The 11,739-nt window shown below is 40.4% G+C and overlaps 2 long non-coding RNA genes across 3 annotated transcripts; both read right to left on the reverse strand.

Moving 5' to 3' along the window:
* Nucleotides 1-273: 273 nt before the first annotated feature.
* Nucleotides 274-2,979, reverse strand: LOC126921409 (uncharacterized). The gene is made up of 3 exons (XR_007712321.1): nt 859-2,979; nt 637-673; nt 274-562 (listed from the first exon to the last, which is right to left on the reverse strand). It is a non-coding gene; the product is annotated as an uncharacterized LOC126921409 (long non-coding RNA).
* A 36-nt stretch (nt 2,980-3,015) lies between these two features.
* Nucleotides 3,016-11,458, reverse strand: LOC126921408 (uncharacterized). 2 transcript variants are annotated; one of them, XR_007712320.1, is made up of 4 exons: nt 11,282-11,458; nt 10,914-11,025; nt 7,101-9,026; nt 3,016-6,997 (listed from the first exon to the last, which is right to left on the reverse strand). It is a non-coding gene; the product is annotated as an uncharacterized LOC126921408 (long non-coding RNA). The 2 variants fall into 2 exon arrangements; XR_007712319.1 differs by having other exon boundaries at nt 3,016-9,026; nt 11,282-11,409.
* Between the last annotated feature and the right edge of the window lie 281 nt (nt 11,459-11,739).

Below are 11,739 nucleotides of genomic sequence, written 5' to 3' on the forward strand. Positions count from 1 at the left end.
AGAGAAATCTGACTATCACCTATTCTCTAAACTTCCCAGAGAAATCTGACTATCACCTATTCTCCAAACTTCTCAGAGATATCTGACTATCACCTATTCTTCAAACTTGTCAGAGATATCTATCACCTATTCTCCAAACTTGTCAGAAAAATCTGACTACCATCTATTCTCTAAACTTGTCAGAGAAATCTGACTATCACCTATTCTCTAAACTTCCCAGAGAAATCTGACTATCGTCTATTCTCCAAACTTGTCAGAGAAATCTGACTATCACCTATTCTCCAAACTTGTCAGAGAAATCTGACTATCACCTATTCTCCAAACTTGTCAGAGATATCTGACTATCACCTATTCTCCAAACTTGTCAGAGATATCTATCACCTATTCTCCAAACTTGTCAGAAAAATCTGACTATCACCTATTCTCCAAACTTGTCAGAGATATCTATCACTTATTCTCCAAACTTGTCAGAAAAATCTGACTACCACCTATTCTCTAAACTTGTCAGAGAAATCTGACTATCGTCTATTCTCCAAACTTGTCAGAGATATCTGACTATCACCTATTCTCCAAACTTCCCAGAGATACCTGACTATCACCTACTCTCCAAACTTCCCAGAGATATCTGACTATCACCTATTCTTCAAACTTGTCAGAGATATCTGACTATCACCTATTCTTCAAACTTGTCAGAGATATCTGACTATCACCTATTCTCTAAACTTCCCAGAGAAATCTGACTATCGTCTATTCTCCAAACCTGTCAGAGATATTTGACTAATACCTATTCTCCAAACTTGTCAGAGATATCTGACTATCACCTATTCCCCAAACTTGTCAGAGATATCTGACTATCACCTATTCTCCAAACTTGTCAGAGATATCTGACTATCATCTATTCTCTAAACTTGCCAGAGAAATCTGACTATCGTCTATTCTCCAAACTTGTCAGAGATATCTGACTATCACTTATTCTCCAAACTTGTCAGAAAAGATCTGACTGCCGTCTATTCGCCGAGCAAAGCAGAAAAAGCTGACTCAGTGTTTCATAATTTCGGGGAAGAACTCGATCGCGAGAAGAGCGACGGTGCTTTCGGTAGTGAGCGATTCGTGACAGAGGCGTCGGGACGGCGCGTCTGGTCGTACGTTTCGCGGGCGCCGAGTAATTATCTCGATCTTAATCCTGAGAGAGCAGACGGGGTCGCAATTTCCACGCATTCCTCGGCCGTTACATTAAACGGCTTCCGGGTTCTGAATGCCAGCGGCGCGGCCATCCCCTTTCACCGGTGAAAAATTTCTATTTATCCGCGCAGACTGAGAAAACACGCGAAAAGCCGAGAAACCCCAACCACGAGAAAAAAGAAACTCCATCGAAATCCAGCTGAGCTCGATATATATACCAGCGACTATTCAGCCCATGAAACAGACAGCAGAGGAGACGAAAAGGACCCTGTTTACCGCGTTTATCATTTATTCAAGCGGCACCGGCGGCATACCACACGCATTGTTCGTCTTCTTTCAGAGAAATCGATGCTGGCTAAAGAACCGAATGTAAGGATTATTGACACAGATAGGGTGGCTCGCTTTGTGTCGCTGCGTTTGCAAATTATCGCAAGGTATTTGAACGTGTCTGAATAGAAATGAAAGATGCAGACCTCGGATCGCTTTGTCTTAATGGCGAAATACGTGTTACACGAGAATTGGCCTTTTCGCAAGACCAGACGACTTCGCTCTTTTCGCGCAATTTCAGATCGATCGGGAAGCGTTAAAAACGTATTTTCGAAGCTGCCAATCCGATTCTTTACAGCAAGAAAGAATCGAGCTTCTGTAATGCTAAGCCAACTGGCTTCAATTTTTGCGAATGCTTCGATCGTCACGGGATTCGGCAATTATCCGAAGTTATCAGACGCGTTCAAACGAAAACGGAAGATACAGATCCGAGTATTTATTGCGACGGAGACAAAGTCTACGAACGTTATCGATAGATACGAGTTCGTTCGCCGTGGAATTTCGATGCTACGAATTCCAATTTTCGCTGTAACAGCCAGGTATTTCGCAAGCGTCATGCGCCAAGACACGAATTCGTTCGCGAATATTCGCGAAGTAAATGAACGTGTATCCAATGTATTCTACGTAAATCACCGACGAGAATCACCGAGAGAATCGGCTCGTAACTCGCTAATAATTCTTGGCGAAAACAAAGAAGAAAAAAAAAGACACGAATGATAATAAAAAAAAAGGGGGAGGGGGGAAGAAAGCACGACTCACGAGTACCTTTCTCGCCCATAACCGTATAAATTCCCAATAAACTTGCTGCGAGTTGTTCCAAGAAGTCCGTATCATATTATATTTACCGCAGGCTAAACAAGATTTACAACAGCCCGCTCGCAATATCAAGGACTCTATAAAATCCTACGAGAGATATCGCTACCGTTTCGTGAACACCGTTCGCGCTTTTGCTAAATGTATACCGTGGCTCTTGTAGATCTTGGAAAGGCGGGCGAGGGTGGCGCGAGTCGGGGGCCACTTTATTCAGCCAAAGTTTCCTCCGATACGGTAAATCGGGTTTCTGAGGTGTAGGCGCGAACCCGTAAGGTAGCCTGAATTATTTCAACGCGTGCTTGATTTAAGAGCAACGGGAGCGGTCTGCGAAGTTTAGATTAAGGGCATAAATGAAATCTGAGGCGAGAGGGCGCGACCGCGAGCCTTCGTTTATTCTCTCTTCGTTAATTTGTTGTTCCCAAGTCCGTAACCATTCCGCTTTATCATCGTTAAATTTCCTAAACGAGGAAATACAGCGGCGAATCGTCGTGGACAAGACCGATGGGCCAGACCGAGAGGAGATCCCACGGAGCAAGCGTCTTTCGCGTATCCACCACCGATCTTCGTCAGCGTTAACGTTGCCGACGACGCAAACAGCGTTTAAGGGAAATTCGTAAGTGTACGAACGTGGATACGCTCGGAGAAACCGATGGCGAAGTAGAGGGACGATCGGAAGGGAAGCGACCAAACGAATAGAAAACGCGACTGGAGGAAACTCATGGAACTAGAGCACTTGCCAGGTACGTAGCAGGATATGGAAGACCGTGAATAATGGAAAATACGGAACAAGTTAAAGCGAGCGAGGATAGCACGTGGAAGAGGATGGAAGAAGGAAAGGTACGGGGGATTAAGGGAAGGAAATAGTAAGGAGGGGAAAAGTACATGAATTTTAAAATCTCGCTAAAGGCAATAAGAAGGATAGATCAACCGAGACTAACTGGCAAAAGAAAGCATTCTGCTACAAAGAAAGAGGATACAGGCGAAGAATAGAGAAGGGGGAATGGGGGAACGTGGCTGGTACAAAAACACAAGATTCATATTATTAGAATGTTCTTTGTACGAACGAATAAGAACAGCGAATAAGAATTTGATGGAAAAAGAAGCAGTGGAAGAGACACTGACGGTGGAGATTGAAGACGATGCAAGAGCACTGTTTCACCGTGTACAATTGCGCGTCGTTTTTTCGCTCTTTCTTCCGCTCAGATTCAACTGATCTTAAGAAAGTTAAAGAAATCGAAGTATCCATATCATTAAGATAAATTGTAATATGCGCATCGTTCGGTGCTTAATGGATCGTATACAGTTAGATGCGAAAGACTCGAGTAAATCATTCGCTATTATTTAACAATAAAAAAAAAGGACGAAAATCGGTTTAAATATCGAGTAACCAAGACAGCAACGCGTTAACACGCGTTCAAGCAACAGAATCTCGCGATTTGTACGCTCTGACGAAGTGAAATCCAGCGTATTGAAGAACGTGCTCTCGACGTCTGACTTATCGCGGGCCATTCTACTGCGGCGGACAATAACTCGAGAAATTTCTTTCCTTTCCTTTTGTCGTTCTCCGTTCAATGAGCGCCAGGTGGATTTTTACAAAAGTATCCTTTTTACCGGCAAGACGTTCGCTGCGTAACGACCACACGGCTCAACCGAGAGAAAAACGTTTTCCGCGCCGTATCGTCAGCGTTGGTGCGCACAGGCGCGAAACTATCGCAACCGGTGGCGCGTGTTCTTCGTTTCAATTCCCGCTTCGATACGAATGCGAAATAATTACGGCGCCTTTCTTCGTATTTCGCCGATTCAACCTCTTCGTCGCGAACATCCTACCGTTTCCTTTCTCTTCCACGACCGATCGTTATAAATTCCCTTGGAAAATTAAGCGAGCAGGAGGAAGCGAAACGCGCAGAAATATCAACGTAACGTGCCGTGATTGGTCTCTTGAATATCAGGTTTACCAGGGTTTACGGCTGAATAAAGGCTGTATACCTGCAAAGTGAAACACGCAAAGCTGACATGCTGTTTTCCTTTTTTGAAATCTTCTTTGATATTGTCTTGCGTTTTCCTCTTTTATGAAACGGGACAAGCGAGCTAATTACTCTTTTATGAATATCGTTCATGGATAGCTGCGATGGATTTTAGCAGCAGAATCTTCCAAATCTTCTTTTTTGGTACTGTATTTTAATTTCGTGTTACCTTGCTGTGGTTACATAGTAGAAGTTGAGTGGGCGATTTAAGGTACAATACCAACTTGTTGTATAATGGCATACGTTATTGTAGTATCGTGGACAAATGGCCTAAAAAATATCGGATTAAGCATAAACAGTATTGCGAGGAGACCTAAGTGCCCTTAGGTCAAAAGGACCTGGCAGTTTTCACCGGGTGGTCGTCGCATGAAGAGTCGAGTGGAATAGTCGTGAGTTGAGAGGAATGAAAGGAGTCGAGTTCAGTAGTTCAGTTGACAGTCGAATGGTGAGGAGTCGAGAGTTGAGTTGCTGAGTTGTTACGAGTTGCAAACTACTACTTGTGAGTTGTGAATTAACCATCTAGTTGTCTTAGTTATAGCACATTACTGTATTTAGTTCGCGTTAAATAACCATCGTAATTCCTGTTTAATCCATTGTAAATAGATCTATCGATCAATAAACTGATCATATAAGATAGAAATCATTGGAAATCCTAATTTCTGATACTTCTAAATAAATAAAAAAAATCCTATATTATCGTACCTAATTTAACGAAATGCCATCGGGCGACGTATATGTACGCGAGTGCGTATATGGTAGACGTAAGAAAGCGTTATTGCTTGCTAGTAAAAACATACTTTCTACATATAAAATACATAAAAGAACATACAGTAGGTAGATCGTACGTTGTACGAAGCTTTCCTGAGGTGTCGTGAAAAAGTGCCGTAACTATTGTAAAGTAGGACAACAGAAGCACGTCGTGTAACATCGCTCTTAAAGATACCTATAGGGCGTACATAAAACGTAATAGTTCACTCCAACACGAACTTCAACGTAGAACTACACTGCTCTGTCAACTGTTGAAGAAAGAAAGTACCTTCGTAAGTGATAACATCGATAGATGAATGTAAAGTAAAATAATTGCACAGCGTGTAATTTAGAAAATCGAAGCGTTCGAACTTTGATTGACCCATCGCTAAAAGCTTATTACCTTTCTGCAGGAGAATTTCTAGTCGATTAAAATTAATATATTTGACGGATTAATTAATTATCAATTATATTTGACGTGTACATTCGTCGTCGCTCGTATTCGTTTACGCACTCCATCATCTAATCTCACGAGACATTTCTAAAACTAAATTCTGCGTTTAACTAACTGGTTCAATAAAACGAATGATAATAATAACGTTTCGATGGACGCACGAGCGACGGAGACCTTGAAACGCCGTAAAAGATACACTCGCCGCCTTTTCATCCGACATAAACGAAACAGGTTACTGTTTACCAAAGCTTGGCACTCGGTGCTGCCTACGTGCGCAACTATAAATACTTGAAATTTTCCAGGAAGTTGCCGCTGCTGCTTTGCTCTGGATTTACTGTCCGCTTTCCATTACTTTCCTTTATCCCGCGATGCGCCGCTCGTTCCACGAGGGATTTGTAGACCTTTTGTCAAGATCTCCGCCATTAAATGGACAAATGGCCCCACCTTTCTGGCCGCCTCTTTCTAATCAATACGTATTTTATACGATTCACTTCCGGCGTTCCGATCTCCCAAATATTTATTGCTATTCGAACGGATTCGATACCTTTCACCGTTTTTTCGGGGTTAAAAAGTATATTACGGACCCAGGAGTTTCTCACGCCCCGACACAGCACTGTGGAAACTCGTTCACGATCCAACCGATATCACTAAAATTTTACAAGGTGATTTTACAAGGTCGCGTAACTTTGTTAACAAAATGATAATAATAATTTAGTTTTAAAAAAGTAAGTGTTCCTAGAATTAAGTTTCCAAGATGTAGCTTAAAATCGACGAGTTTCCAAGTGCGCCACTTTTCTGCTAAATCGACGATTTTTCTTCCCGCTCTACTGCAATGAAACTCCGTTTTCAACTGTGAGAGACAGTTTTGTATCGGTCGGCCGTCTTGCAGGAGAAACACGATGCATCGGAATGTATAGAACGATCAGATAATTAATAAACAATTAATGAGTAACTCGTGTTACGATCGTTGCGTGTACAACACGAAGAGGCTCTATGCTATTTCTGTATCGTTACTGCAAATCGATCATACTCGCGTACTAAAATTTATCGACGTATTACTCTTCGATAAAATTACGTGGAAATCGGTGTGTTCGACGTGGGAGCTCGGGTTTGCACTGAAAATGGCACGTGGATCACGCGCGAGCGCAATTAAACACGGCAAACAAATCGTGGAAGTCAGCGAATATTTGTCAGGAAAACGATCTCAGCTCGTTAAATCACGCGAAAACTGCTGCTTCACATGGATTTTCAATTAACATGCACATGCGAGAAGCGCACAGCGCGCAAAGAAGCTTAAAAGATTAAGCTTACGGTATAATACACGACGCAATTAATTTGCATACCTCACCCATACCCTTTCTATCGTACGAACTATTTCATCCACGTACGTATAGGTACAGCGACGTGCAAAAGTTCAGGATAGATTTTTCCCTCGATCTTGGAACGCAAGCTGAAACATGTGTCCGGCTAAAAACGCCGCTCTGTACCAATTCGAATGAAAATATCGATTAAACCTGGAAATATCGAACGGCTATAAAAGTTGATAAACTTACGTCATATGGACGAAGATAGAAATGTGGAGTAGCTGCAAGGTCAAAGTCGCGGCGCAGTGTTTCCACTAAAAATGGAAATTTATTTCCAGCTGCTACGGATACGAAAACGTGAAATATTCTCGAAGCAAAAACGCGTGTGACGAGGAGAAAACACGTTGCCGATAATCGATAGAGCAACGCCATTGGGGAAAAGACGTGGAAAATCCTTGACCGTCGATGTTTACAGTATTTCCACGGTGGCCGTTTGCAGGAGGCTATTTTGCAACGCGATGTCGTCTTATTGCACATTGTGGTCGACTTCTCGCCAGTGATCTTGCTTGTAAAAGAAAATAGCGGATTATTCTATTTATTAACAAACTTGGCCATAGTCAGCGGCGAAGGATAGTCGAATGGAAAAGTAACGAGTTGGATATTTTTAAATTAACGCAAGTATTGATTGTATGAAAATTTATGATACATAAAATTACGAAATTGTATATATGGTGAACAAAATAACTTGCCAACGCTACCAAGTTCCTTCTGCGTGTTTTAATATCGTAACGTAATTAAAATGTCACCGAGGATAATTTTCATTAGAAATCTCGTTTCATCTAGCTCGATCGACAATTATTACTTGAATCACTAGCAAAATTCATATGATCGAATAAGCAGCAACTATTGCAGTATCGTATGGAAGCAAAGACCTAATAGTAGTTGCGCCAGTCGGTTCGTAAAACTGGCGTTTCCAAGTGTGAATTTACACGCAAAAAAAAAAAAAAAATACGATCAGTACTCGTTCGTCCGCGAATCGTCCACATTTGTCCAAACAAAATTTTCATTTCTCCGCATAAAAAAAAAAAAAAAAAAAAACGTTATCGCCAAATGACAATATTTATCATCAGCACCAACATGAACACTTTTCATTGATTCGTAAACGGGATATGATTGTCCACGATATGTGCACATTTGTCCGACAGCAATTTTCGTTCGTCGAATTTTCGAAAGAAAAAGTCATCACCGAATGAAAATTCTAAAAAATTGTACATCTGCGCCTGGTGAACATTTTTATTGATTTTGAAGCCGAACAAGATTGGATGGTCAAGCGTGGACAGCCATATGCTGTATTAGAAATAAATGGAAAAGTTTGTGGCTTTTTTATTAAATTTAGTGATAGCTATTTTTGAAAAATCCTGCAACGAACATTCTCGTCGAACAAGTCGCGAACAAGCCATGAAAAGTGTTCACGAGCCGGCTATGACGCTGCTCTTTCAATTTTCCGTTCTCCTTTCCCCGAGGGATCGATCGACCTAAAATTTTCATTAGAAAAACACGGAGAAATCGCGATCAAACGAATACCGTCGATCTTTTCTACAAATTCGCGCTTGCGTGTGTTCAATTTCGCAGCGTCTGCGAAGCTGAACAGGCGCGAGTGTTAACTTGCCAGAAAAACAACCAACCAACCAAAAAAGAAAGAAAAGAAAAAAATAAACATTGAAACACAATACTTTGGCACGGTAGCTCCATCGAGAAGATTCTCGTCCATCGTCGAATGGTTGAAAGGGTAAGAAAAAAGGACGATGCTCGTCACGCGACGCGCCAAGAAAATAATCGGTGTGTACCGGCGTAACCGACAGGATAATTGCACGTACGTAAACGTATGCGAAAGGTATTTCACCGTGCGGGATTTCTGGTTGAGAGGGCAGACCTCCTCTCCGTTGGGTCCGCCACGAAAAACCATAAAATTAGAGGTCGAAAATTGCGGTGCACCGCAACGACGAAAGATTCGCTCTGCTGCTACCATTTAACCACCTCGTGTATAGAAGTATCTAGAGATATTGGCGAACAACGAAAAGCACTACGGTCGTTGGCGCCGTGTTTAGCAGCGGGCCGCAAGTACTTGCGAATCGTTTCGCAATTTTCTTCGGTGGAGAACCGAATATGGATTCACTACGAAAAAAATGTAAGAATTATTCAATTTATTTTTACGATGTTCTGCAAAGTATCCTTCTTTGCTTCATATTAGTTAAACGTATAGGGTTGGAAATGTACAACGAACAATTGGATAACAAATATACAAGCAAATGGATGAAAAGACGGATCTTGGAAAATTATCTTTTTGAAAGGTTGATAGGCATATCTGAATTAAACGAAGTAATTAAAATTCCAAGTTGATACGTACGAGGTAGAATTTTATAATACACGTAGCGAAACGTCCGAGAGATGGAAATTTTTAATTCGTAAAAATATCCGCTAGTTTGATTCTCAAACAGATTTAACTCGATTAAAAGGCTTCTTGTTTGACAAAGATGTTAATCTAATTAAAGAATTTCAGTTTCGTACCATGGGATTTGATTAATACCACTGATAATCTCTATGTTATGATACCATATTTCTTAATATCTTCTTAGGGATCAATTCCTCTATTTATCTCATTTCGTATCATTCATTTTCCCCCGAGACGTTTACTATACACGTTTCGAGATTGAAGCTAGTCTTACGAAAAATAACTGAACTCGCGATGCAGTTAAACCTGACAACTAGAGAACTAACTTACCGTCAAATACGAAATTACGTTGCATTCTAAGAACAACTGACTTTAGATTCATCATTGATTACTCTTCACGAACATTGTACGTAAACTCTTTGGAGCTTTCAACCCCTGTTTCTTAATATCCTGCACAAGTTATCATTACTCCTAGAAGATTACAGCTCCCAAATACAATTTCCGGCATTTAATATAAACTTGAAGAGCTCGCGGAGTAGAAGAAATTAAACAGGAGATTCCACGAACGTGAGGGAAGCTTGTTACGAAGTTGAAACGAAGTCGAAACTTTCGACGATCGAGAGCGAGAGTCTATACGATTCACCGATCGTTTCGTTTCGAGAGACAAGTCGTGGATTCTCGTGTTTCCCAGGTGTATATGCATACCTGAGCGTGAATGTGGCGGACCGAACCCGGCGACGTCGCTGGGTATCGCGTTTCGACGTAACGTAAGAAGCGTGAAAACGAAACCGGACGTTACACTTGCGGAGTAGAAACCATTGTTGTATGACATAACCACAGACCGGGTATATCGTCGGGTAAAAGTATTGGGACACTTGCAATTTTCTCTGAAATGTTGAACGATTTGTATAATAGCTTGTATAATAATAAAATATTTTCATACATATTTTTATATTATTTATATAAGAATATATAAATAAAGTAGTTATTATAGAGTATTTGGTAGAAAAGATTGTCTAATTTAAAATAAATATTACCTTTTATCGTGCTCTACCTTTCTAAAAGGAATATCTTTATGAATAAAAATGAAAACCTAACTAGAAACATATCGAAGTTTTATGTTAAAAGTTCGTAATATACGCTATCGATAATGCACGAACAGCCAAATATACGATCAAAGGAAGAGACGAGCGAGGCTATTTCGAAAATGTGTTTATCTTTATCGCAAAGGTTAAATAAACGCGCAGTAATGAAATGAAGTTGGTAGAGGGATACATGTAAATGCTTACAAACTCGCAACGATACGCAGTTAATAGCTTAACGACGTGCTTTAAGCGTCCGAGGTTACATCCTAATACCACAAGTTTCGACAGTACAATAACATTCCACATGGCATAGGTATACCACGCGACTCGGTTGGCAGCAGGTGGTACAAGCTTGCTCAAAATATTTTCCTGTACATTTGCGCGTGCAAGTTTATTTCGATGCGGCGAACAAAAACAGACTAATGTAGCTTCGAGAAATTACTTAATTCCACTATAACTACGTATAAACGATTGAACAAACGGATAGTAATTAAAGGAAACTGATATGAGTATACAAATACTTACGAAATAGCAGAACGTCGTATCGGTTGTCAATCTCCTGTGACATCATACGGTATTGTTATTCTTTGTTATCCACGATGTGTTATTCGATGTTATCCACGCGTCAGCCAACAATCTGCACGGAAGATTAACGATTGAACATGATTAAAATCAATAACGTTAAAATGACATAAATCCTATATTAAAAGTTGCCAACGAAAGCTATCGATAATCGAATGATATACAGTACGACTAACGGAAGAGTTGTAAACTAACCTCCAAGAATTGTTTAACTTTATTATACTTAATAAACTCGATTAACTATGCTTAATAAACGATTAGATAAACGTGTACTAACGAACTAATGCTAATAATAGCGTACAAATACTTACGAAAGAGCAATGGAAGTACGTAACACACGGTAATAGGCATAGCGAAATGCATCGAGTAAGGTTACACATCCAAACACCACGATTTTCGATAGAACAATGGCACCCCGTGTCGCAGATACGTTTAGTAAAGTGGTGGGGAGGTGACACGAGCTGGCACGCGACATTTGCGCGCGCTAATTTAATCTGTTCAAATAAAGTGAAATATTTTGTAATCATACGTTGTACGAATATACAAATACAGTCTTATAATTAGTTTACATATCGTTATCAATTATAACATAGAATTCGTGAAACAGTAAACAGTAAGAAATTCTTAAGGTAACTAGTATTATATTTGATTTTTAGATAATTTTATAATATGACTTTTATCTTCGAAATACCGATAGAACGAGAATGACTTTAACCGAATATTTCATATCGTTCCTATGACAATTCTAATTTCTCCGATACACCTTTAC

This window comes from Bombus affinis, chromosome 10, assembly GCF_024516045.1.
Source record: "Bombus affinis isolate iyBomAffi1 chromosome 10, iyBomAffi1.2, whole genome shotgun sequence".
Classification (NCBI taxonomy): domain Eukaryota; kingdom Metazoa; phylum Arthropoda; class Insecta; order Hymenoptera; family Apidae; genus Bombus; species Bombus affinis.